The following is a 27,987-nucleotide window of genomic DNA, read 5'->3' as shown; positions in this document are numbered from 1 at the left end:
TGTCGAAGCAATGTATATTGTGGGTATTTGGACATTGTATTGAGTTTAATTGTATTTTTGAGTAAAAGATTTGTAAGGGACCTATTAGGGTTGAATTTCTATTATTCAAATGTGTATAAACCAAGTTTGTGGGCTGGAATTTATGTATTGTAGTTTTGTATTGAGATATTCATAAATTTAAACCCTTGAGTTTTAATACAATCAAGGCCATTACAGCTTTCAGCCTCTCACTTCATATCTCTTTGTAAATTATTTGGATCGATTCTTTTCTTGCTATGAACTTCCTATAAGTAGTGAACAGTGTAGGCCAAGATTGCTCCTTTTTTTCTTAATTGGTTTGTTTGATGATTGAGTTATAGGTATTTTGTTTTCGGTTTTTGCTTGATTGATTGATTTTGCAGGTTTTTTTATCTTATGTAGCAAGGTAAAGCTTTTATGATACAATTGCTATCAGTTACCTATTTGTATCCGGCTGCTAAGATGGAGGAAAATGATGTCCCATTATCTCTTCATTTACAGGTTAGGGAAGCGAAATATGTATTCTAGTATCGAACGATTCTGAAAACGGAGCTTCTTGCACATAGCACCTTGAAGTGGAAAATGCAGTCTGTGACACCATTCTCTTTTGTTGATTGAACTTATTCAGTAAATTTTGTTGATTAAGAGCATTGGGTCAGTTTCATCAGTGCCTCATAGTCCAATAGGGGTTCTTGATTCTCCATGTCTAAGCTATAGAAATGATGATAAAATAGTTGGGTCTTGCTCTAGTTCACATACCGGCCCTGCTAGCTAGAGTTGGAATCTAAAGGCATGAAGCGGAAAAGAAAGAGAATTCAGGGGTTGTAGAATTGTATGTCACATATGGTGGGGAATTAATGTGTAAACTAGGAGTTTTTGTGAGATGCATCGTCTAACGCGATCGTAATATTTAACTTATTCATTATCTAATGAGATGCAGTGTTATAGATGTAATGTAATTTGGAAATAACTTATCATGGGTCGTGTGCGTAGAGAGAGAGCGAGAGAGTGAGTGAGAATCATAATTCGACTTGTAAAAATATCAACAAATATGATTGGAACAGTCTATATAATGGTTTTGACTTTAATATATTTTTTTTATTTTTTTTACAGATGAATGGTTTTATGCGAGCTGATGTGTGGTACAGAGGTATAAAGATGAAGGCAAATAGGAGGTCCATTTTAAAACAATTGAAACTAACGATCCAAATGTTTTCTTAATAGAATTATTATTTCTAACTTTCAAATTTTATTTATTTTTTCATATTCATGGTCCCATATTAAAGATTACATGTGCTCTACAACTTCGGATCTAATTCTATTTAAAAATAAATTTATTAAGGCGCCCACATTTCTACATGTGCGGGCTTGACTGCATGCTAACTGCATCTATTTTTATATATTTAAATATTTTTTGTATTTTTATATTTATTTTAATTTTTATCTACCCCGCTTTTCGCTTTATGGCTTGGCTTGGCTTGGCTCGGCTCATGAGCTTGGCTATGAAAGAGGCAATAAACAGTCTATTTGAGGGAGAGAAAATTAGGGGGAAAGAGATGCCTTATAACAGTTCAGATTACGAAGCAAAGAATTGGGATATGGAAGCCCTAAACTTCTAAAAATTTGAAGTTTTAGATTGTTGAGAAAGAAATGGTTTGCAAAATGTGTGGATCTATAGAGGGTGAGAATGAAAGTCAGGATGAGAGATTAGTGTGGATAGTTGGCAAAAGGGGGCGAAGAGTCCAGAACATTGAAAGAGAAGGGAGATGGAGAGATTTCGGGAAATGGGGCAAGAGTCCCAAAAATTGAAAGAGAAGGGAGATGGAGAGATTTGGGGAGTGGGGAAGAAGAGATGAAAGAAAGAGGAGAGCGATAGATGATCAGAAAAGAGAGGGATACTCGGCTCATTCATTCAATTGCTCTCTCTCCCATTGGAGGGAGGCTTGGGGGCGAAGGAAGTTGGAATGGGTACTCTCTCCTCTCTCTATGCAAAAATTTCAATGGGTACTGTAAATGGGACAAGATTTTTTAGTGTTTTCCTCTTTCTAAATTAACATTTCTCTCTATACTAAATTGTGTAGTATTATTTATACTCTCCCTAAAAAAAAAATGATTGATTGGCTACTATATGCTATGAGTCTTTATGTTGTTTCTCAGTTTTCGAATCTGTAATTAGCTATGTTACTTTTGGCTTTAATAAATTTTTTTTTTCAGATGAATTGTTTTGTGCGGGCCAGAGGTATAAAGCATCAATCTATCTTAAAGAGGGAGGCAAATAGGTGGTTCATTTAAAAACAATTGAAACTAACGATCTAAATGTTTTTTTAATAGAATTATTATTTTTTATTTTTAAAATTTATTTATTTTTTCATATTCATGATCCCCAGTTTTCAAAAATAAATTTATTGAAGCGTCCGCATTTCTACATTTGCGGCCTTAACTGCATGCTAACCGCATTTATTTTTATATATTTAAATATTTTTTATATTTATTTTAATTTTTATCTAGTCCTCTATTGCCTTTTTGGCTTATCTTGGTTAACTCCGGCTCGGCTATGGCTATGAAGAAAGAGGTAATACACAGTCTAGTTGAGAGAGAAAATAAAAAAAAAAGAGATGACACATAAGCAAAGAATTGGGATATGGAACCCTAATTAACTTTTAAAAATTTGAAGATTGTCTATTTCTGATCTTTTGACAACAATTTGTTGCCGAAATGGAAAAAAAAGATCGTTTAATTTTGGAATAAAAAATGAACTCCAAAATTTGTCTGATGTTCTAAATTTCATTGAAATTCCACGATATCGCTATTTAAAAATTTCAATGAATTTCGTTAATTTCAAAATTCCACTAATTTTCTTGTGGAAACGTAAATTTATGTTTATGGCTTTGTTTTTTTTCGTAGGTTGACTATTTTATTTTTTCTCACTCAGCTCAGCTTATATAGGCTTGGATCGGCTTGGCTTGGCTTACTTCGGCTCAGCTCGGCTCTGCTCGGCTTGGACAAATATCGGCTCGGCTCAGATAGACTTGCTAGGCTTTTATCGGCTAATTTCGGCTAAAAGCAGTGAAAATTTAATTCAACCAAGCCGACATGAGCCAAGCTAAGCCCATAAAAGTTGAGTCGCGTCGATATAAACTGAGTTAAGCCAACAGAAGCTAAGCCGAGCCGTTTTAAGCCGAGCTGAGCCAAGTGTAGCTGAGCCGAGTCGAGTTGAGTCGCGCCGATATAAACTGAGTTAAGCCGACACAAGCTAAGCCGAGCCGTTTTAAGCCGAGCTGAGCCAAGTGTAGCTGAGCCGAGTCGAGTGTAGCTGAGCCGAGCCGAGTGTAGCTGAGCCGAGCTGTACTGTATGAGCCAAAGGAATAAAAATAGGTAAATTTCACCTGCCCGACCTCTTTTCTGATCATCTACTGCTCTCCTCTTTCTTTAATCTCTTCTTCCCCACTCTCAATCTCTCTCCATCCCCCAAAATCTCTCCATCTTCCTTCTCTTTCAATTTTCTGGACTCTTCCCCCGCTTAGACTATGGCAAAGTCCAACTACCCAGACTAACTGTCATTCTCACCCTTTATAGATCCACACATTTTGCAAACCATCTTTCTCTCTCTTACCACGAACCATTTGTTTCTCAACAATCACCGCTCATGGGGGACTGAAGACCGTTTTTGCTGAAAGGCTGCTATATAGGGCATTAAAACTTACTTAGCAAGCCGCTCTAGTGAGAGAAAAGAGGAGCTCTTATCTGGTTATGGATGTGAAACCTGGCAAGGCCATCCTTGGAAGTCCTCAATGAAGCATACGATAAATGTCGCAAGGTTTGAGCAGAGTATGCCATGACTTTTTTTTTTTTTTTTGTGAACGATAGAGTATGCCAAGACTTTTCACCTAGGTATTGCTTTCTCTCTCTCGAATTTCTCTCTCTCCTATTGGAGGGAGGCTTGGAGGTGAAGGAAGTTGAAATGGGTACTCTCTCCTCTCTCTATCCAAAAATTTCAATGCGTACTATAAATGGGACAGGCTTTTTTAATGTTTCCCTCTTTCTAAATTAACATTTCTCTCTAAACTAAATTCTGTAGCATTATTTATACTCTCCCTGAAGAAAAAAAGATTGATTGGCTACTTCTCTATTTTCTAACCTGTAATTAGCTACAGTACTCCTCTCTTCCTATCTCTACTTCTCTTTCTCTCTCTTCTCTTTGCAGTAATGTGACAAGTTTAAGATGGAGGTGGACAGTAATGCGACAAAATTTTAAGATAGAGCTGGACAGTCAAACATGCTTAGAAAAATGCATATTTAGAATAATTTATAGTTCATATATATGGAAAACTGGTTAAGGCTATACTCATATTTCTAAAAATATGAATATCCAGATTCTGTTTTGTCAAATAGAGCCTTAAAGTGTTAAACGAATTTTTTCTGCACCATTTTTATTTAAATGAGAGATAGCAGATAGAGAAGCTCACTGTGATGGAAATGCTATGGGATATGTTACAGGGAGTACCAACTCTATTGAAATGATAAGCCGGTAAGAATGTCGGCCATAACCCTCCAAAATTTTTTTTTGTGGGTAAGTCAGTGGGGGAGACATAACCCTCCAATTCTATTTTCGGACATGCACTTTTTGAGATATTATTACCAGTCGCTTTGCATTTGGTATATATCTGACATCTGCGATTTGGAGGTGTTTGAATTGAGTTGAGGCACGAGGGAGGTTAATGGTAATCATAATCTCGGAGATTCGCATAAATGTAACCGTGATTTTCGATTCTGGTAAAGTACAGAAGAGAGAGAGAGAGGATTTTTGAGGAATATTTTTTCGTTAAAAATGGGAGCATTGTGATGGGTGAGTATTTTGATTGGTTGATTATTTAATTGGTTAAAAATGGATTTCAGGAGGGGTGTAAGAGTGAAGTAGTGGAGGGAGAGAAGCCTTGTCCAATGATGCGTCTGTCAACTGAACAAGGCTTATAAGAATTAGCCTGACTTACAACTTAGAAAGAAAGAACATGCAATGTACATATGGATTCTCTTATGTACACATAGCAAGGTTAGATGCATCCTAATCTCTCATCACCATCTTTTCTTTCTAGATAAAGCATTAGAGAGAAATTTATGGGATTTTGAGAGTAAGACTGCTCCATACAACTGGGTTTGTTGCATTCCAACTAAACTCAATAAACTTATTCACGAAACACGAGAAGTGAATATATGAAAGTTTTGCACTATAAATGAGGTTTAACAAAGCCTCAACAAGAATGCACACCCTGAAGATATGCCATGCAAAACAAAGGTCAGCTCGTATTGACAACACCTATATGTCATTTCTCTTGTCTCCCCTCTTTTGGACTATCTGGATTTGATCGTTTCATGAATTTTACATCTATTAATTCTTCTTTCTAGTTCATGGCATTCGTTCTATCAGATTTTGGCCTGCCTTAGTTCCAGGGTACAACAAGGGTACCTTAAAGAATGAAAAAAACATAAGAATTATATGAACTTGTGGGATCAATTTATGTATATGTAATTTGGATATGCTTTACAATGGTTTGTGAGTTTTTATAGTCAGATGTCCTATTTTTGCATTTTTTTTGTTTGATTTTTCTGGAATCTCCAACCTTAAACCATATTTTGTAATCCAATTTGTTATATTCTTTTGATCTTATTTGGATTCCTTACATGTTGTTTTTAGTTTTGTTTCGGGTTTAAATATTTTATTTTATTTATTAGCATTTTAAAGAAATCTTTTTTTTAAGGGGCTTTTGGGTCATGCACAGACCTAGTCCACTCAACCTCGCACTTGGCTGAGTTACTCTGGCTGCTTCTAAGGCCCAAGCAATGTGGAATAACACTGCTTAGTATTAACCATGAATGTCTGTCATACATACAGACATGGCCGTGGTGTAAATGCTCATACATGAACCCATTCATTTCTTTAACATTGGGATATTTTGGTAGTTTACTCATGAATATTATTTTTAATAGATTATTCACATAACATAGCGTAGAAGCTTGTGAACAAATGAGGCATGTGATGATTTTTTCTTTTTTTTCTTTTCTGCGTACTTGCTGAACATCTATGGGGATAAAAATATTTTAAGATCCTTAACTAACTCTTTTTTTTTTTTTTGCTATTTTCTTTTTTTTTGATGGTTTGAGTGTTTGAAAAAGGCATAAATTTTGAAAGATATTCCCTTTAATGAAATATTTGTTGGAAAATTCATCAGAGTTTTCCACGGTATTTTCAGCACACATCTAAATGCTTTCATTTTCATAAAAGATTCCGTATTATGGCATCATATTCTATGTACCTATTCCGATAATGGGGACCAAGTTTTACTAACTTCTTTTCTCTTTTTCAAGACTACACATGAAATTGCATTTCCATTAGAAATTTATCAATCGAAAGATGATGCCTTTTTTCATCATACTACCAAGCAAATTTTCAACAAATTGTTGAGTGACCAATCTGACTTGATAATGAGGCAGTGTTGAGCCAAAAAAAAACCATTCAGAAGGTAAACACACAATACCTAAAGCTTTCAATTTCAGTCACAAGGGCCTACTACTCTTTCCTACAATCACTTAGTGCATATCATCCGGATCCTCCGTAACTATCAGAAATCCTTTTCTCGATGGCACTCATGCACAAGTGCCACCACAACTCAAAACTGTCACTGCATTGTCATTTATGCTGCCATTCCCCATACCCTCACCTCTCACTCACTGGCGTCTAAAACTCTCACCCAAGAGGCTCATAAACATCATCAGTCAACAACAAAATGTAGACCTAGCTTTACAATTCTTTGACCATGCTGTGAAATATCACCCCAATTTCTTTCATAATTCTGATACTTATCATATGATCATAGAGAACTAGCCATGGCTAGGGATTTGAATTCCATGGAAATTATACGCAAAGATTTAAAGGATTCCAGAATTTCAGTGAAATAACATTCATAAATGTTATTCCAAACTATGGCTTTGCAAACAAGCCCAAGTTGGCCCTTCAGCCCTTTTTCAGGATAAATGAGTTTGGGATAAACAAGTCAGTTCTTTTAATACTCTTTTGAATGCAATGATTTAAACCAAAAGGCTTGATTTGGTTAATTATATGTATTGTATAGGAATTACAGGAAATTTGGGATATTTCCAATTGTTTTTACGTGCAATATCCTAATTAAGGCCTTATGTTAAATGAACGATTTGAAATCAGCTTTCTAGGTTTTGGAGGAGATGCCAAGCTAGGTTTTTTGTTTTTCAAATACTGTAACTCTGTAAGCTGTGACTTACAGTTATGAGTGGATTTTTTGGAGTAAAAAGTATTTTTGGATGAGATTATAAGCAGAGTTTGGGTCCCTGATAGTTCAACTTACACAGTTTTAATTGATGGTTAATGGGAAATTAATGGAGGCTGTTAAGCTCATAGTGAAATGGAGGACAATTGAGTTCTTCCAAAAGATGTCACGTATGGTGTAGTTATTAATTCTTACCATAAAGAGGGGCGACCAAGCCAGGCTTAAGCCTTTTTAATGAAATGCTTGAGAAGAAGTTTATACCATGCCCAACCCCGTGTTGCAAATTTTTTTATCTTATATGTCAAGATGGCAAGGTTGATGAGGCTCATATGCTATGGAAGAAGCTCTTAAAGAGGAACTGCACCCCGATAATGCTATATATTGGCTTTGTAAAGGTGGTAAACTTAAAGCGGCGAGGAAGCTTTTAATGAGTTTGAGAATGGGTTTTATCCAAGTACATTGACATACAATAGAATGGGGAGTTGTGAGAGGCATAGAGATTATGGGATGATATGCTCGGCAAAGCGTGTGTTACTAAGGTTTTTCACTTACAATAGGTTGAACAAAGGGTTTCTAGCACTAGAAGGGCAAGTGAAGGTTTTAACGTATTTGGAGGAAATCCTACACAAAGGGTGCGAAGCCAATAAGTCCACTAATGCCCAACATAGTGTGCTCCCATGATGGGGTTAGATTGTTTAGGACTATAGAGGTTGGTATGTGGTCCGGTATTGTGTTCGCAAATGTGTCTTTTACGAGGACATTTTTATTAACATGCTCGGTGACCAAGTCTATTTCTCTCACCCTTCAAGAATTGTACTTTTCTAGTTGGAGTTGAACTTGGGTCTTAGAGTTAATCTCATATTTTTTAGGCAAGGCACCCATCATATTTTCTGCGATGTAGTCCGCTACAACGCTAATCAAATTTCCCTCCATGAAGCTTGACATTATTGTCCTATCTACTTTGTCTTCTTCTAGCCATTTGTCTAATATTCTTCTAGCATGGCCTTTGGCATTAGGTTTTATAATAGGAGGATCAGATTCAAGTACATCACCACCCTATCTTGGAAGCATACTTTATCTTTTTTTTTATTTCTTTTTTATCTTTTTAAAGCACAAATTTTTTTTTTATTAATCTTTCCTAGCAATGGTACCAGATCGTCAACTAAAAGTTCCTTGACCACCCTATGACCAAACTTTGGACTTCAAGCCAACCCAACAAATCCATGATCCACATGTCTCCCATGCAATGGGCTTGTGGTTAGCTTATCAAAGATAACCAAGGCCTAGAGGGAGCATGGATAGCCATAGATATCACTTTAAGGACAAGTTTGTGCTCACAAAGATCAAGAACTGCATAGGAGTGTTTTGATCTTTTTCTTTAGTGCAAGGGGAGTCCAACTACATGCAAATGAAGAACCAAGTACGCCTCTCATACCCATTTTTGTCCAATGTCATTATGCTTGCGTGCTGCGTAGGATGCCATGCAGAGGCTTTTAGGCACTCGCCTTGACAAAACACCATCTCATTGCACAATAGGGTCTTGGTTTCCTCTTGTCCCGCTTTTCTCAATAGAGTCTTGGTTTCCTTCGGGCTCAACATCCACCACCCTGGATCCTCTTTGGCTGTGCATATTACAAAGACTATACACATCCACGACCCTGGATCCTCCAAGTCAATGCCTTTTCACATGCCAAGGCGAGATTGATGGAGCCCCCTATGTCCTAGAAAGAATCAGCTCCAACCAACTCTAGTAGCTTATTTCATCCAAGTAAAGCCCTACTCTAATGGCCTTTTCATCCAATTAGAGTACACCTTCCGTGATGATCTTTCTCTTCCAAGTAGCGCATATCACATGGCCTGTTTTATCCATAGATCCTTCCTCACACAACATCTTTCACCCATGGATGTGGCACCCATTACTCTAATGGTTACTTTCACTCAATTAGAGCCACACTCCTAGGAGTTCAAAAATATGAGTACCTAAACACATATGAATATATGAGGGTGAAAATCAAAAAACCAAGCGGCAAGGCTCTTAAAGGCGATTTATTCGGCTTCCGATGCACTCATGCCATACGAATTACACTGTTCTTCATATTACATGTTCATGTTTGACCTTTGCTCTGATAGAGCTTTTGTAATACTTTATATTTTGTATCTCGTTTCTTTTGTGCTTCTTATACTTGGAATATTGAATTTCTATTCGTTTCCTATATTTTAATGGAAAATGCTAAATGCCTTCTTTCTGTTGAAAATCCAATTAGTGGAGTACTGAAGCGAGCTTCTAATGGGAAGGGAGCCTTCAATTGATCACTTTTAGTATCAGAATGTCGGTCCACTTTTTGGGCATTGTCGTAGATTTGGTGCAGTTATTTTTTGTGCATGGTTCTTTGATACTACAAACATGAATAAAACACCCACTTTACTCATTTAAAAAACAGATCAGAAAAGGAAAAAAAAAAACGAAACTATAAATCAAGATCAAATTTCTTGTTAATGCTCCTGGAATGACTGCTTCATATAGACCCAAGCATAACTTGAACTTTTTCATTAATGTTAACTAATGGCTTTTCATATCCCGTTGGGCTTGCAAGACCTCACATTGTTCAATAAATACATATTGAACATTGAGTCTGTACTTCTACAAAATAAACCCATGTATTCCATATGATCTAGAGATTGCCTTTTAAACCAACAAATCACATTTAGTTAATCACTTTAGATAATATCAATCCTCAAAGTTATATTTAGGTTTCTCAATCCATACGAGACTATGTTATTTCTGCCAAAGAACCCTCAATACCAAAAGTACTGCATGGATCTTTAATTGTGTCCTTGTTTGTTTCATGTGATATCCAAAAACCATGCAAGTCTAGTGCTTCTCTTTGTAGCTCAAAAAATTCAGCTTACCATTTCATTATTTTCTCCGTGGTTGGTGGTGAATCCAATCTCTTTTGAGGCTTGGGTCTCGAACCTTGAAGATTTGCGACTGTTTTTGGGTCAAGGGTTAACTAGTTCTTCACGAGCTTTGGTCCTTTGATTTTTCATTCTTTCTTTTTTTTTTTTTTTTGGGTCAAGGGTTTGACTAGTTCTTCATGAGGTCATGATCTTGCTTGGATTTTTTTCACCATTTTGATTCTTCCAAAGACTCCATATTGTCACTAAGAAAGTGCAGCACATCGGTTTTTGCCCTCTCTTGTTCTATCACATTCATCTCCATCCATGCAATGTAATGAAAATGCATGTATAAGTTGTAACAAAAAAAAAAAAAAAAAACTAGACTGATATTTTTTTATCATATTGTGCAGCTGTAAAAATAATGGAAGAATAATAGTGTAGAGTGGAAACATTGCGATGAAGGGTAAGCGTCGCCATTACTACCCTTCGTATTCCTGGCTTGTATCTATGATTTGTACCCTAAGACTCATCTTCTCCAACCTTCTTCCAACAATCTCTCCTCTCGCCTTCACCCTAAGCTTCCTCTTCCGCAAGCTAGAATCCGCCTCACTTCCTTTGCCCAAGTAGTAACTGCCTCCAAATCAGCTAACCCTATCCCTCCTAACCCTCCTCACCTCTTTGCTCCTTCCTCGGCCCCTTCGTTTGTTCTCCATCTCCCGGACACTCTTGGCCCATCTCCTTACCTTTCGTTCTGTGTTCCTTCTTCCCTAGTGGAGTCAGAGGGGAGCATCGTTCTGTGTTCCTTCTTCCTCGGCCACTTACAGATCCAAACTAAACGCCTCCTTGATTGAAAGTTTCGAACCTAGACGGGATGACATTAGAGGGATTGAGAAATGGGCACGGGGATACTGGAAGAAGCCTAACCTCTGTTGCAGTTGCCTTTCGAGTGGAGAAGTCTTGTTCTCTTTCTCGTCTTCTACAGGAGCTAAGTTGGCTTTACAGGATGTTACTGGCCTGCCTTTTAAAGAAGCTTCATGCTCACTTTGGGCCTGGTCTCCGGATGAAGGAGCCTTCAAGAAACAACGATCTAGCTCACCCTAACTCACATTCCCCTTCATGTGTGGTCGCCAAAAACTTTCCGTAGAATAACTGCTGTTTGTGGTTCTCTCATTTCCATCCATTGGATCTCCATGGAATCCCTTCCTCTGAGAGCCATTCGTCTTCTTATGGAGGTCCTTGATCCCTGTCGGATCCCTCGAACTGTCTGGCTTGAAGCCGAAGACCTCTTTTACCCTGTCTCTACTTCCTGGGCTCGACCCTCACCCCCCTCCTCTAGTTTTCTGAGACAGGAACATCTTTTTCTGGTGCCGAAAAACCCAGCTTCTTGGACAGTGGTGGAAAGGAAAAAGAGATCACGCAGTAGACCCCCAAGACGCTCCTTCGACCCGGGCCCGATTAAGTCAGGTTACCTGAGTCATAACCTGGCCACCCAGAGTAAGCCCCTGAAAGCTGCTTGTTGGGTCTCAGTTCCGGTCCCTGACCCGATAAACCAGAGCAAGGGTTCCTTAGCTTTGCCCTTCCCTCAAGAGAGGCCCACTTCCTCACATCGACCCGGGAAAGAAGTTTGGAGGACTCCTCCCCGCTTCCTCTTTCTCCCCGACTTGAGGACCAACCCGGCCTGTCAAGCTCTAAAAACCCTCTAGAACTTGACCACCCTAACGTGGATTCTCTCTCTTCCCCCGCAAGATAAGGACCGTCTACACCTTCAGCCCAAATCTGTCTATTCTCTGTCTCTCGATCTTCTCACCCCTTCGTCGCCTTCCATTTGTCCACCCCTCTCACCTACCCTTGACCACGTGCCAGTCGATGAGACTACCCATGCTCCCCTCCCCTCCTGCCACAACCGACTTCAGCTGTACAGCTGTCCCCATCCGCGTATAGTATGCAGCCCCCGCTGACGCTCCCTCAGCCACCCTCGTGCCACTAGGCAATGCCCCTTCCCCTCCTGGCCACGTGTCCTCGTTTCCGTTGGGAAGCATGCACCCTCCGCAGCCCATCCCTGTAGCTTCGTCTCCCGCTTTCCCTCCTCCTTCTTCCTTTCCTCCTGCACCTCCAGAAGCTGCTTCTGTTGACAGCCCCAATGATTTGTGCTCTTCCCAGCTCCTCCCTAAGGTTAGGCCGACTGGACCTCTACCCACCTCCCTAGCACTTCCCTCCCTGTGCCCCTTCTCCCTCTCCTTTTGCCCCTTTTCCTCTGATGACCTTCTGTTACTCGGCCTCAAGCTTTTGGACCTTCTATCATCCAGAGGTTTGGTGCCTCTAGGCATTGTTACAGTCCTTTCGATGGACCCCTCTCCTCCTGACCCGGCGCTCCTCTCTGACCTGTTATCCCTCCACATCACCTTTGTCACTCACCTAGTTCACATTTGGCGCGTGGCCCCCAACTTTCCTTACGTCGTCTCCACCTATTCCTCCTACCAGTCCCACCTCTTTCTGGCCTACATCCCTTATGGCTAGCTCCCTTTCTCTACTCACGGACTCTTAGCCCCTTCAGCTTACTCGCCTTCTCCCTCTCTTACTCCGTCCCCTGTTGATATCCCTTTTGTTCCCCTTGGTTCTCTAGCTTATTCCCCTCCTGGTTCTCTTTCTACCTCTCAACACCTCCTTCCTTTGGCTTTGCTTGAGCCTGTTCTCCGCCTCTCCCTTCTCTTCCCTTTGACCTGTATCCTTCGAACCCTTCCTCTCCTTCTCCCGACCTAGCTATCTTGGATCTCGCAAACCTCCTCGAGTCTCCAGATATACAAGAGCTTCTGGAAAAGCTAGACAGTGTCTCAAAGTTGGCTCTGGACTCCTTGGTACCAGAGGACATAGCATAAGAGACCACCACCTTTTCCTCTCAAGCTTTGCCAAGAGAAGTGTCAATGGAGGACGGCAGAGATGAGCACCAAACGAAAGCAAACAGGGAGGAGTCGAACATGGTCAATGAAAGGATGCTCTCGATGTGCAGACTCATGGGATTCGATTATGATGGCCCTAAAGGACCTGCCCACATGTTTATGACTGCTGACGCTCAGAGTAGGTTGCAGGTGAGACTCAGAGGACAAAGGAAACTCTGCAATCTCTTCTCATCCTTACCATTTACTGGCCAGCCCTTAGACGTCTCTTCGCCCTTGGCATCAGAGGACCGCCTAAGGAGGTCTCTTAGATTAGTCTCCTCCCACGTCCATTATTCCAAAAAATGAAGGTTCTTATCTGGAACGTGAGCGGCTTAGGACAGTCCTCTAGGAAGTCCGTGGTCAGAGCTTTCACTTCCAAACTGTCCCCCACTATCCTAGCCTTGTTAAAAACTAAACTACTTGCCCCTAACCACCAGCTCATCCGTCGAGTGTGGGGCAGCAGGCCATACCATTGGATTTCGTTGCCAGCCGATGGCGCTTCAGGTGGGATTTGGGTGGTTTGGCACCCCTTTGACTTGTCTCTAATCAACCACTTCATCGGAAGTTTCTCAGTAACTCTCCTACTCTCCAACATCTCTGATGGCGTCCAATGGAAATTTTCGGCTGTTTACGGGCCAAACTCTTGCTTTCTCATGCAAAGGTTTTGGTTAGAATTGGACCACATTTCCTCCCTACCACATCTCGTTTGGTGTGTGGGAGGAGACTTCAATGTCACTCGTTGGTCCTACGAGAGAAATACTTCAACCTCAATCTCTCCAGAGATGAGGGATTTCTCAGACTTTATTAGCCGCAATGATCTGTTAGACATCCCTCTTCAGAGCTGTCAATACACGTGGTCCAGTCATTCCCCTAACCCTACCCTCTGCAAGCTAGATAGATTCCTCATCTCTATGGAGTGGGAGGAGAAATTCTCGAGAACTCTTTCTCAGGCGCTCCCCAAACCAGCGTCAGATCATTGCCCTATCCTCTTGGATACCAAAGCAATCAATAGGCGCCTCCCTTCCGTTTTGAACTTCACTAGCTGTAAGAGGCTAATATCCACTCTCTCGTCCAAACCTGGTGAACTCATTGGCATCTCAGGTATCTGGTAGAGCAGGGTACATACTTCCGACCAAGCTCCAACTTCTTAAGTCTGCCTTGAAAACTTGGAGCAAATCCTTCCATGTCAACTTCTCCCTTATCAAAACTAACCTGTTAGAAACCATCAAAAACTTGGATGTCCTAGAGGAAACCCAACATCTGGATACTTCTGAGTTGCAACTGAGAACCAAATCAAAACTGGACTACTTCTTAACCCTCAAAAAAGAAGAGACCTACTGGTACCAAAGATCTCGCGTCTCCTGGTTGAAAGAGGGGGACCACAATACAACCTACCATCGAATAGCCAATTGTCGCAGGAGAGACAACATTGTATCGATGATTAAATTCAACAATTATTATCTTACCCAATCGGGAGAAATTAAGCAAGAAATTCTATCGTTTTTTCAGTCCCTTTACTCTACCCCCCCAGGGTCGAGACCTAGGATGACCTCCCTTGACTTCTTAACTCTCTCTGAAGACCAAGCCTTGTGGTTAGAGAGACCCTTTTCCGAAGATGAAATCATTCAAGTTCTCGATGCTCTACCCAAAGACAAACACCTGGTCCGGACGGATGCCAGTTAGCCCCTTTAAAGGCTTTCTGAGAGATCCTTCGTCCCGACTTCCTTCTCTTCTTCGAAGAGTTCTTCAACAGAGGCACTCTCCATAAAGCTTTGAACGCCACCTTCTTGGCGTTGGTCCCTAAGGTAGAAGGAGCTGAGGAAATTAAAGATTATCGGTCAATTAGTCTCCTCAACTCTTCATACAAGTTCCTAGCCAAAACTTTAGCCACAAGGCTACAACATGTATTTCCAACTGCTATCTCCTCCTCTCAATCTGCTTTCCTCAGAGGCAGACAAATTCTGGATGGGGCATTGGTGGCCCATGAATGCATCCATTCCAGACACCTTTCTAAGCAACTAGGTCTCATTTTCAAAATCGACTGGGAGACTATGACCATGTGGACTGATTTTGGATGAGACCATGGCCAGAATGGGTTTCGAGGAGAAATGGAGAAAGTGGATGAGAGGCTGCTGCTCCCGTCCACATTTCTCAATCCTTATTAATGGGTCACCCAAAGGTTTCTTTCCGTCTTCAAGGGGACTCCGCCAAGGCAATCCCCTCTCTCCCTTCCTCTTTACGATAGCGGCTAAAGTTTTTAATCGCTCTATTTCTAGACTCTTCCAGGCGGAATTGCTCACAGGCTTCAAGACCAGCAGACTTGGCCCCACGGTGTCGCATCTTCAGTATGCGGATGACACCCTTGTTTTCTTGGAGGCCTCATCTAGAGAAGTGGACATCCTTAAATTGTTTCTCCATTGCTTCCAAAAGGCAACGGGATTCAAAGTGAATGTGCTCAAGTCCATAATGGTGGGTGTTGGCATGACCACAACACAAGTTCGTGACCTTTTGCCTGGTTGGGATTGCTAGATGGAGGACCTCCCAAGCACCTACCTTGGCTTACCTCTGGGGCTCAGTAGCCCTAAGAAAAGACACTGGTCAACAGTTATAGACAAGGTAGATAGGTGCCTGGCTGGGTGGCAGAGCAGATTCCTTTCAATGGCAGGGAGAGCGACTTTGATCAAAGCCACTCTCGCGAACTCGCCAATCTACTTCATGTCAATCTTCCATATGCCTGCTTTTGTGGCCAATCGACTCAACCAGCTGATGAGGAACTTCTTGTGGTCGGGGCAGGCAGAAAAGAAGAAATACAATGTGTCCTGGGACATTGTGTGCCGTCCTAGAAACCAGGGTGGCCTAGGCATCAAAAACCTCCGAACGCACAATGTGGCCCTTCTCGGGAAATGGTGGTGGCGTTTAGCCAACCAGCCGAGTGCTCTGTGGGCCCTGGTCCTCGAGCACAAATACCACATCTCTGAGGATGCCTGGCTACCTGATAGAATCCAGAAACACAAAGTAGCAGGTGCTTGGAAATCTCTCTCCACTGCTTTTACTCTTTTCAAAAGTTCAATCAGAGTCCTCCCAAGAGATAGAACAAGAGTCATTTTTTGGACTGATTTGTAGCTAGGATCCTCTCCCTTGAGGGAGGCCTTCCCCTCACTCTTCTCTCTAACACGCAATGCCTATGCTATAGTTGTGGAGGAAGTGGTTCTCTCCGGAGATCGAAGAGTCTGGAGCCCTTCTTTCTAAAGGAGCCTAATAGAAGATGAATCCAATCAGTTCCAGGTGCTCTCATCTATCTTACACTCTGTTTTTCCAGTCTCAAGGCAGTGACGCTATTGTTTGGACTTTCACACCTTTCAGAATTTTTTCGGTTGCCTCTTTCTATAAAAGTTTGACTCTGCCATCCATGCACTCAGGGCTTTTGAGCTCGGTGCATAATAGAGTATGGACAACCATAGGCCCACCTAAAGTAAAAACTTTCAATTGGCTTGCCTCCTCTCACAAAACTCTAACGGTGGACAAACTCCAGAAAATAGGGGTCCAGCTTCCTATCAGGTGCGCTCTGGGTGAAAGGGAAGAGGAGACCAACCTCCATCTCTTCATCCTCTATGATTTCTCCTTCGAACTATGGGGTACAGTTCTGCAACTGTTTCGAATCAGTTGGGTTACTCCCCCATCGGTCAAGGACCTAATCTCTTTTGAACCACATTCCTGCTAGCCCAAAGCTGGGAGAATCATTTGGAAGGCTATGGTAGCAGCTATCATCTTGTCCATTTAGCTCGAAAGACACTCTAGAATATTTCGTGGATGCAAACTCCAACCCTCGATTATATATCTCAGAGCTGTTTCTTTTGTTACATTTTGGGCCTCAAACCAAAAGACCTTTAAAGGCATACTAGGGAGTTTCCTCTTTCCCCATTGGGCCAACCTCCTTCATCTTCGACCTCAATCTATTACAAGGTCAAATAACTGGCAGCCCCCCCTCAAGGAATGATCAAACTAAATTTTGATGGGTGCTCCTTAGGCAACCTGGGCCCAGCAGGGGTTGGAGGAGTTTATAGATACCACGAAAGCTCCGTCCTCCTAACTCTTTCAGAGTACATTGGCCTTAAGGACTCCACCCAAGCCGAAAGTTTGGCCCTTTTGCACGTTCTCAAAAACTACAGTCCGGCATGGGGCCCACACCTCATTGTGGAAGGGGACTCTAAGAATGTCCTTTCTTAGGCTAGTTCTTCTAACCCCCCACTGTGGTACCTTATTCCATTATTTGATGAGATACATCACATTTGCAGGGCTATGGACGTCTCCTGGATGCATACTTGGAGGACGTCCAACGACCCCGCAGATCGGCTGGCGAAAGAGGGAGCTAGAAGACAAGGACAAGAAGTACAACCTGGGTCCACCTTTTTTGACTTAGGACTAGGGGTATACTACCTCCACATCTCAGCCTGAGTTTTTGCACATTAGTCAATTTTTTGCACAGGAGTTTTTTGACAGCTTTTTGTATATCATTGTACAAGGGCGACTCTATAAGCCCTCTTTCCTGTTTCTTTAAACTACGATGTAAAACCAGTAACTGGGCATTGTTATAAGCCACTGTACAAATTTGATCTTGTGATTTTTTATCGAGTCCCTGGCCGTGTGACTTCGGAACTCTAATCTTGTAATCTCTTACAATGTTAATACAAGTTAACCTTTCCTCAAAAAAAACAACAACATGAGACTCCCACCTCTTCTTCCTCTACTGCATTACATTTGTTTACCAAGACTAAACCCCTATGTTGGACATGATCCATCCATATGGTCCTTGCTTACCAGGGTTAAGAAATTTGGATACAAACATACTTAAAACATGAGAAACATGCTTCTTCCTCCAGATCAAACAAATCATGGATGCCTTTCAATACATGCTTCTTCCTCCAGATCAAACAAATCATGGATGCCTCTCAATAATGTGTACCTCATTGATTTGTTATTTGGACTTAGCTGAGTCACCAGCCCAAGCCCTTATGGAGCAGTGGTACTTTGGTACACCCCTCTTGAAAGGTGGACAATGTGACCAGACAAATCACTACCAGTTAAATTTTTTCTATTTTTTCTTATTGTATTGCTACCCGAATCACTCACAAGTGTCCGTATACAATATGAACCAAATAAAATTACCAAGAACTCTCACTTGCTTGCCATTAAAATTAAAATACATTCTAAATACATATCCGGAAATAAAGATGCAATAGAATCAAAAGAACATAAACTAAGAGAATACCTTATATCTTGCCTTAGGTTACCCTAAGGACTTAGCACACCCCACACCGGGTTTTATCCACCAACGGTACACGGGATCTAAGTCCAAAAACTTGTCTCACAAGTTTGGGAAGCCTAGGCAAAAAAACCAGGAGAGAGCATAACATAATATATGCTTGACCAAGGCTCAACACATGAACATAAGGCCAAGACCTAGGGCTAGGCCATGTGGCTTGGGTGTGCCACCCCTTGGCTTAGTTTTCCTTCTTAAACCCTAAAGTTTGGAGAGAACGGAAGAGATAGATATTTAGAGAGTGGTGTGTCACTCCTCAGGCACAGAGAGAGAGATCAAGTGTAGAGAATGAGCCCCACCCATAGCCACTTTATATAGAATAAAGGCTAAGGTTCTTGGGTTTAGGGTTTTGCCATCTTTGTGAGACTTAATCTTGACCTTTGATCTTGGAGATATGCGGGGTGAAGGGATCTCATCCATTCATCCTTTAGATCAGCCATTATGATTAAAAGGATGAGATATAACCATTATACCTCAGTTTCCACAACTCCATTCCTGTCAAATATTGTGTAGAGGAAGTAATAAATCAATCACAATTAATTTCTTACACCTCCCTATTTTGAAATCAATTAAAATCTCTGCACAAAAGGTTTCTTAAAATATCAAGTCAACATATGGCATAATTGCCATCTTTCATTTTAGGAAAGTTTGGAGGAGGTGGGGTGCCCACCCATAGGGTGGCCATGTGGGCCCTACGTCCCATAATATGGTGGGCCCAATGTACCCCAATAAGCCCCAAATACTTTAAACATAATTTTAAATAATAAAATAAGTTTAGAAAATCTCAAAATATTTTATTTTTCTCTTTAATTAAAATAAATCCAGAAAATTGATTTTTTTCTTAGTTAAAAATCATTTCTCAATAAAATAAAATACCTAGAGAGGTCTAAAAATTTATTTTAATTATCTAAAAAATAATTAACATATTTAAACATATCTAAGAAGATTTGATGTGAAGGATCCATAGAGTTAGGATTATGACAAATATACTGAGGACTCATCCTCTCTAGAGACTGCATCTCACTGCACCTTCTCAAACGGACCCAATAGTTTCCATGACCTACAACCTCTCACAAGGGTTCATGATTGGACTATCAAATTCAGCCAATAAAGGGAAGGAGATACGATTCTAGACCATAGATTACTGGTCTGTCTTTGAGGACAAGTCCATGCCTCCATTTCAGCAATATGCTCCATGGGTCCTTCCAACACAGTCCAGTGTTGCAAGGAGTAATGTTTTCTATATATGTACATGTCACACACCCTTATCCAAAAGGTCCACCTGGACGCCTATCTAGTGTACATGTCGTGTGATGGTAATGATGAGAATTTAGGCCTTTGTTCTCTCAAGCCATCCATCACACACAAGGGTAATGATGGGAGTGATTTTGATTTTATGGTGTTAGCATTTTAGACACTTGGTAAAATAAAAAGCTGTACTACTAGAAAAATCCACTCTCATATGTCTTACATACTCTTTGTTTTTTTTTTAGAGAGAGAAACTCTTTATTGCGATTCTCTTGTTGCACTCTTGCTCTTCAAACTAGTATTAGGCTTTCTTCCACACTAATCTACATATATGAGGGTTTGACTTGAAATGTACATTCAGGTTTTTTCTCCATTTTTCACTTTCATATCTCAACTTTTGTTTTCTTTTGTCCTTTTATTTTTCTTATTTTTGGATTTTTTGTTTAAATATGGTTGTCTTTGTAGTCCATTTTCTCATATTTCAAGTTGTTTCTCATATTTTATTTTTCTTCCTCTTTTTTCCCTTGAGGGATTTATTTAGGCTGGATTTGTGTTTCTACTTGACTGGTTTTATGGTGTTCTTGCTTCCCTACGCTGATAAGTGGTCAAGATCCCTTGTCTAGTACTTGGCAACACTGGAAAGACAACTCCTCTACATAAGTTGAAGAATGAGGAAATATTCTTGCTATGGATTTTACTTAATTTGATGTTTTTGTCTTTTGGCATTATTTATTGGTTTGTGCTGTCTTTTGCATGGTTTATTTAAAATCTTGTTTAAGTTGCACAAAGAATGGATTTTTTTGATAAACAGAAAAAAGAATTATTTGTATTGGTCATTCATTTGTGCATCAGTTATCCAAGGCTTTCTTATAATAAGCACTTGAAAGAGACAAACTGCTTGTTTTTACTACACAATGTGCCTGCCGAACCTGTCCACCTGTGCCCATGTTCCGGGATTCCTCCAATCCCTCCCTGCTGTGCCGTAATGCTTGGAATACGTACTAAAAACAGTCAAAATGAGAAGATGATAATATTTAGTCACTCCAAACATAGAAAATTGAAACAAAAGAATGAGCATTAGCAAGAGAAATAATGTTACTTATTAGCAGTCACAATGTCAGGTCACTAAAGGCTAGCAAGTCTATAGCACAGGAGGATGGATCGATTTTGGCATTATTAAAGAGCATTGCATTTGGCCTAAACCCTATTGAAACTTTTTTTCATGGTTCAATCACAACAAAGTACAAAAGAGCATAGCGTGGCCATAGCATGGCTGAACATGGGCCATATATACCCAATCTGATGGGCATCCCACAAATTGTATATTAAATTCACAAACCACTTTGACAAACTTCAGTTCTGTGCTAGGCCAAGTAGTTTTATAGAGCCAATCTTGGTATGTACCAAAGTCATAAAAAATTGATTTCTCACTAAAAGTTCAATCAACCCTAGCCAGGGGTCATGAAATCGTAGTAAAGAAGTGAGGATATTGTTATTTGATGGAGCTTCTTATGATGTCATTATTGTGTTGTGGCAACCTTGGATTAGTGAGTTTTATTATCATGGAATGAAAGAACATATTGAAGGCCTTGATAACGGTCCACTCTTGTATTTCCAGAGGGAACTTTGTGAATAGTGAGTACATAAGTATGTTTAAGATGGTATGTAGCTATGTGCATTCTATTTCATTTTAGGTGCACATTAAGAAATAACCAACATCATATGAGGCTGTTTGTAGACTTGAATTTTGTTTTGGTCATTTATGACCTGCTTGTTAGATTTATTCATACACTGATGAGCAATTGGTAAGATGCAGAATAGCTTTTATTTTAGTTGGAATTCTTATTTCCTCTTCCCAAATCTATCTTGATAAATATTGAATTTCTTATTCGGCCCATTCGATCATTGGATCTGGAGGCAGTTTATTTTAGACATGTCGTGGTGTGTGGCGCTACCACTGTAACCAATTAATGTGTTGTTGCTTCTGACATACCAGTAGACAATCTGATGATCCTCACCAAGCATGTGTCATTTTTTGGTGTCAAACATATAGGCATTTTCCTGTTCACATCGTGAAATTTTAGACATGGACACCTATGGTTTGACATTTTTTCCCCCATAAGTTTTGACATGTGTCTAGAAATTGAACAACCATATTCCTATATGGGATGCATGTATTTTCTTTTTGATGTTAAATTTTCTTATTTGCTTTTGACAATTTTTATTATTTGTAGTTCTTTTTATAGCTTTTGAATTTGTCTTCCATCTTATGTTTCATCGTGATTCATCACATAGGAATATTTGTTGAGGCATGTTTCAACATTCAACAAAATGCATATTTGAATTGGGTCCCTCACTTCACTAATAAGAATTAACATGCGCGTAAACGTAGTCTCAGATTAAGATTAATCTTTTCTTGAGTCACCTTCCAAATCATTGTTAGCACTTAGCTGCCTTTGTACCATCAAATAAAACTCATGTGACATGAAAATTCTGCTGGCTCTCCAAAACAGAGGAACACAGTAATTAGGTCCAAATTGTTTCAGCATTCATGCAAGTTGAACTGGACAAGATGTGTCTTATTTTTGTTTGAGATGCCCTTTTCTAGGGATTGTAGTTTCTTCAAATTTAGTTATCTCGTGCATTTTTTGAGAAATTCATTTATGTTTGGAGCTCCCGAACTTGTACTTGAATTGAGGTCTGCTCTTCAAACTAGCAAACGTTTTGGTAGACGTGCAACTATGCAGTGGAAGACCCTAACAGCCTCACTATTCTTCAAGCTACTATCAAACCATTCCAGTTTTATGTTCTATGATGTGATCAATGTTTCTAATGGGCAATCTCAATACGGATTGTGACATACATGACCAGATTGATTTCAAGTTAATTAAACCCTAATAATGCAAATTCCATAATATTGTCTCATAGCATGTTAATCATATTTCGATCTCGAACTCTAATTTACGTGGGGAACATAATGTCTTCTGATTTAGGAAATGGGATGAAGAGGTTGTGGTCAATTTTAAAGAGGAGGGTAGGTAGTGATAGTTGAGTTGACTGCTTGGTTGCTTGAGAACTTTCAAGCCTGGTTAGGGAGTGAGGTACTGCTTGCTTGGATCACCATGATTTGACATTCTTTCAGGGAGGTCTGAAATAGGCGGACGGATGATCTGTGGGAATGGAAAGATGTTTTTTTCTTTTTGGTGGTGGAAGTTGTTGGAAGAGGAAGGGACTGTTAGGCTGCAAGGGCAGTGAACCAAAAGGCTAGGTTGCGGATGGTAAGGTTAGGGATGCTGCAGGTGTGGTGTAAACTGTAACAAAACATTTCAAGCTTTATAAATATTCAATAGCAAATATGGGATAGTATAAAAACATAGCATCACAATAGGAAGAAGTCAAAGGCAATCTTCATATACAACATGGTAACAAGTTTATAGTTGTTAGCTAACAATGTAACCACTTGTTTGAAAATTCCAACCAATTTCCCAGAAGAGTAGGAGACACTGTTCTGGTTTCTTTGTTTTACCTACTGCAACAAGTAAAAATGATACCAAGATGGATGATTGCTTATCAAGTGAAAATGACAAAAAACTTGATAATATGAAGGAACTCAACTCCCCACAATAAAGGTTTCAGAAACCAGCATGATTCTGCCACACAAAATTAAGGGGAATGCATCACCTTTATGTCACCTCTTGGCACTACCAAGCATTTCCACACTTACCTATATATCTCCAATATCTCCCCCAAGCTTGCCAAGCATTTTGCACATGCACCCCATGATTTTTCATGCATTTCTCGGGGTAAAACATTTGAAGTATTCATTAGAGTTTTCCACAGAATTTTCAGCACACATCTAAATGCTTTCATTTTCATAAAAGATTCCCTATTATGGTATCATATTCTATGTACCTATTCCGATCATGGGGACCAAGTTTTACTAACTTCTTTTATCTTTTTCAAGACTACACATGAAATTGCATTTCCAATTGAAATTTATCAACCGAAAGACGATACCTTTTTTCGTGGTACTAAAAAGCAAATTTTCAACAAATTGTTCAGTGACCAATCTGACATGTAATGAGACAATGTTGAGCCAAAAAAAAACCATCCAGAAGGTAGACACACAATACCCGAAGCTTTCAATTTCAGTCACAAGGACCTACTGCTCTTTCCTACAATCAATTAGTGCACATCATCCGGATCCTCCGTAGTAATCAGAAACATTGGGCAGTCTTATAAGCCCTTCTTGTATATGATACACTGACTGTATTTTTCTAGTCCACTTCTTACCCTGTAATACAATGTTAACCTTTCTCAAAAAAAAAACACTTTTTGCCGATACGCACAAGTACCACCACAACACAAAACTTTGTCACTGCAGCGTCATTTATGTTGTCATTCCCCATACTCTCACCTCTCACCCCTCACCCATTGGCGTCTAAAACTCTCACCCAAGAGGCTCATAAACATGATCAATCAACAACAAAATGTAGACCTAGCTTTACAATTCTTTGACCATGCTGCGAAATATCACCCCAATTTCTTTCATAATCCATGGATAGGGATTTGAATTCCATGGAAATTATACTCAAAGAGCTTAAGGATTCCAGAATTTCAGTGAAATAGCATTCATAGATATTATTCCAAACTATGGCTTTGCAAACCAGCCCAAGTTGGCCCTTCAGTCCTTTTTCAGGATGAATGAGTTTAGGATAAACAAGTCAGGTCTTTTAATACTCTTTTGAATGCAATGATTCAGATCTTTTAATACTCTTTTGAATGCAATGATTCAGACAAAAAGGCATGATTTGGTTAATCATATGTATTGTATAGGAATTGCAGGAAATTTGGGATATTTCCAATTGTTTTTACTTGCAATGTCCTAATTAAGGCCTTGTGTTAAATGAATGATTTGAAATCAGCTTTCTAGGTTTTGGAGGAGATGCCAAGCTTGGGTTTTTTTTTTTCCAATTACTGTAACTCTATAAGCTGTGACTTACAGTTATGAGTGGATTTTGTGGAGTAAAAAGGATTTTTGAATGAGATTATAAGCAGAGTTTGGGTCCCTGACTGTTCAACTTACACAGTCATAATTGATGGTTTAGGGAAATTAATGGAGGTTGTTAAGCTCATAGTGACATGGAGGGCCATTGAGTTCTTCCAAATGATGTCACGTATGGTGTAGTTATTAAATCTTACCATAAAGAGGGGCGACCTAGCGAGGCTTTAAGCCTTTTGAATGAAATGCTTGAGAAGAAGTTTTTACCATGTCCAACCCTGTGTTTCAAATTTTTTTATCTTATATGTCAAGAAGGCAAGGTTGATGAGGCTTGTATGCTATGGAAGAAGCTCTTAAAGAGGAACTGCATCCCGATAATGCTATATATAGTACACTCATATATTGGCTTTGTAAAGGTGGTAAACTTAGAGCGGCGAGAAAGCTTTTTGATGAGTTTGAGAAAGGGTTTTATTCGAGTACATTGACATATAATAGAATGGGGAGTTGTGAGAGGCAGGGACATTATGGGATGATATGCTCGGCAAAGCGTGTGTTACGAAGGTTTTTCACTTAAAATAGGTTGATCAAAGGGTTTTCTAGCACTAGAAGGGCAAGTGAAGGTTTTAGCATATTTGGAGGAAATGCTACACAAAGGGTGTGAAGCCAATAAGTCCACTAATGTCCAACAAAGTGTGCTCCCATGATGGGGTTACACTGTTTAGGACCATAGAGGCTGGTATGTGGTCTGGGATTGTATGTGTCTTTTACGAGGACATTCATTTTTATTAACATTCTCGGTAACCAAGTCTATTTCTTTCACCCTTCAAGAATTGTACTTTTCTAGTCGAAGTTGAACTTGGGTCGTAGAGTTAATCTCATATTTGTCAGGCAAGGCATCCATCATATTTTCAGCTATGTAGGCCGCTACAACTCTAACCAAATTGACTTCCATGAAGAGGCTTTTAGGCACTCGCCTTTACAAGCCACCATCTCATTGCACAATAGGGTCTTGGTTTCCTCTTGTCCCGCTTTGCTCAAAAGAGTCTTGGTTTCCTCCTGGCTCAGCATCCACCACCTTGGATCCTCTTCGGCTGTGCGTATTACAAGGACCATACACATCCGCCACCCTGGATCTTACAAGTCAATGCCTTTTCACATGCCAAGAAGAGACGCGAGAGTGATGGTGGCCCCAATGTCCTAGATAGAATCAGCTCCAACCAGCTCTAGTAGCTTGTTTCATCCAAGTAAAGCCCTACTCTAATGGCCTTTTTCATCCAATTAGAGTACACCTTCCATGATGATCTTTTTCTTCCAAGTAGCGCATATCACATGGCCTCTTTTATCCATAGAGCCTTCCTCACACAACATCTTTCACCCATGGATGTGGCACCTATTACTCTAATTGTTGCTTTCACTCAATTAGAACCACACTCCCAGGAGTGCAAAAGTATGAGTACCTAAAAACATATGAATATATGAAAGCAGAAATAAAAAAACCAAGTGGCAAGGCTTTTAAAAGCGATTTATTGGGCTTCCGATGCACTCATGCCATACGAATTACAATATTCTTCATATTACATTTACATGTTTGACCTTTGCCCTAATAGAACTTTTGTAATACTTTATATTTTGTATCTTGGTTTTTTTGTGCTTCTTATACTTGGAATATTGGATTTCTTTTCTTTTCCTATATTTTAATGGAAACTGCTAAATGCCTTCTTTCTGTTGAAAATGCAATTAGTGGAATACTGATGCGAGCATCTAATGGGGAGGGAGCCTTCATTTGATCACTTTTAGTGTCAGAATGTTCGTCTACTTTTTGGGCATTATGTCGTAGATTTGGTGCAGCTACTTTTTGTGCATGATTCTTTGATACTTCAAACATGAAGAAAACACACACTTTACTCATTTAAAAAACAGATCAGAAAGGGAAAAAAAAGACGGAACTATAAATCATGACCAAATATCTTGTTAATGCTCTTGGAATGATTGCTTCAAATTGACACAAGTATAACTCGAACTTTTCATTAATATTAACTAATGGCTTTTCATATCTCACTGGGCTTGCAGGACCTCACCTTGTTGTGCAGCAGCTCAAGTGATTTTGAAACTTTTGGTTCATGAAATAATGCATCAAATTTTATGGTGAAGATGGAGGATTGGGGTCAGTTCTCGTCTCCTTGTTTTCCTTGTGAAATGAAGATGAGCTGTAGTTAATGTTTAGTGTTTAAACTGAATGGATACTTTGTATGCTTCACAATATTATAATGCACTAACCATGGTATTGCTGGACCAAACCATGTGAAGTTATGAACATTTGTTGCCATGGGATATGTAGGGTTATGTACATGCTCATGCGTGTGGCTTGCTGCAGGTCATCAATATGTGTTAAAAGGCTTATCATCTTAAACAAGGGAGTCTAAAGTGAAAATACTCAAGCCTTTTGGAAGAAGATGAAACATAAAGCTAGAAGATGCATGAAGCTTTTCTCAGTAATGCATATTTACCTTAGGATATATTCTCTTTTTCTAAATTCTTTTCTTGCATGCAATGAGAAATGGAACATCAACATGGGAACTTGTGCAAATATAGGGCTCACTGATATTAAGAGGATATGTTATTTTCTGAGATGGGAGATGGAACCTTTATTCTTCCTTGTTTGGAAACATAACGGTCGTATCTATCAATTTCAGAGTAGTTTGTTAAGTTTCTAGACTGGCAACATATCTATGAACTTTCAGGGATTGTACCTTTTATAATCGACAAGCCTTTGCCATTACTGGTTTTTTTTTTTTTTTTAATAAAGATACTTGACTATAGGGAATGTTTCTTCATGGAGAAAAATGGACTACGAACCGTGGTTCCATATAGCTGTGACTTATTCCTGGATGTATCCAATTCCGAGTTAGCCAACTCATCTGCCACTGCATTTACCTTTCGAAAAATGTATTTCACAAGTTATTGAGAACTGGTCATAGTTCTGCTAGTTCTTTAGAAACTATTGATGGATTCCAAATTTTCTAGATCACAGTGGTAGTATCGAACTTTATAAAACTGATGGCTCATATGCAGTTACCCCCATCTTACCACTGTTTTTGTTGGACTTTGTGTGTGCATGTGAATGCGTGTGTAGAGAGAGAGAGAGAGTATTTGGGTAAGGGCAATTGTAGAATGGGAGAGAGTTTATGTATAACTATATTTTCATAGGAGTTTGTCAAAAAAAATGCTATCTTTAGAGAGAGAAGCTTGGTAATAGCATCGATAAGC

At 39.7% G+C, this 27,987-nt stretch overlaps 1 protein-coding gene and 1 pseudogene across 48 annotated transcripts in view; both read left to right on the top strand.

The window, feature by feature from the left end:
* Window positions 1–27,987, top strand: part of LOC18440529 (uncharacterized) — a 56,135-nt gene that overhangs the window by 16,675 nt on the left and 11,473 nt on the right. For 17 of the 48 annotated variants that reach the window (XR_016044429.1, XR_016044420.1, XR_016044417.1 and 14 more), the window contains exons 1-2: window positions 3,415–3,835; window positions 26,791–26,884. The gene's annotated coding sequence lies outside the window, so the exon portion shown is untranslated. The other 31 variants (XM_088851785.1, XM_088851843.1, XM_088851888.1 and 28 more) reach the window with 7 other exon arrangements.
* LOC148783967 (cyclin-D4-1-like) lies at window positions 11–663 on the top strand (annotated as a pseudogene).

Source organism: Amborella trichopoda, chromosome 1 (genome assembly GCF_054954075.1).
Source record: "Amborella trichopoda isolate Santa Cruz 75 chromosome 1, AtrichopodaSantaCruz75HAP2 v2.0, whole genome shotgun sequence".
Classification (NCBI taxonomy): domain Eukaryota; kingdom Viridiplantae; phylum Streptophyta; class Magnoliopsida; order Amborellales; family Amborellaceae; genus Amborella; species Amborella trichopoda.
Note: the sequence above shows the minus strand (reverse complement) of the source record. Positions and strands in the feature narration are given on the sequence as shown.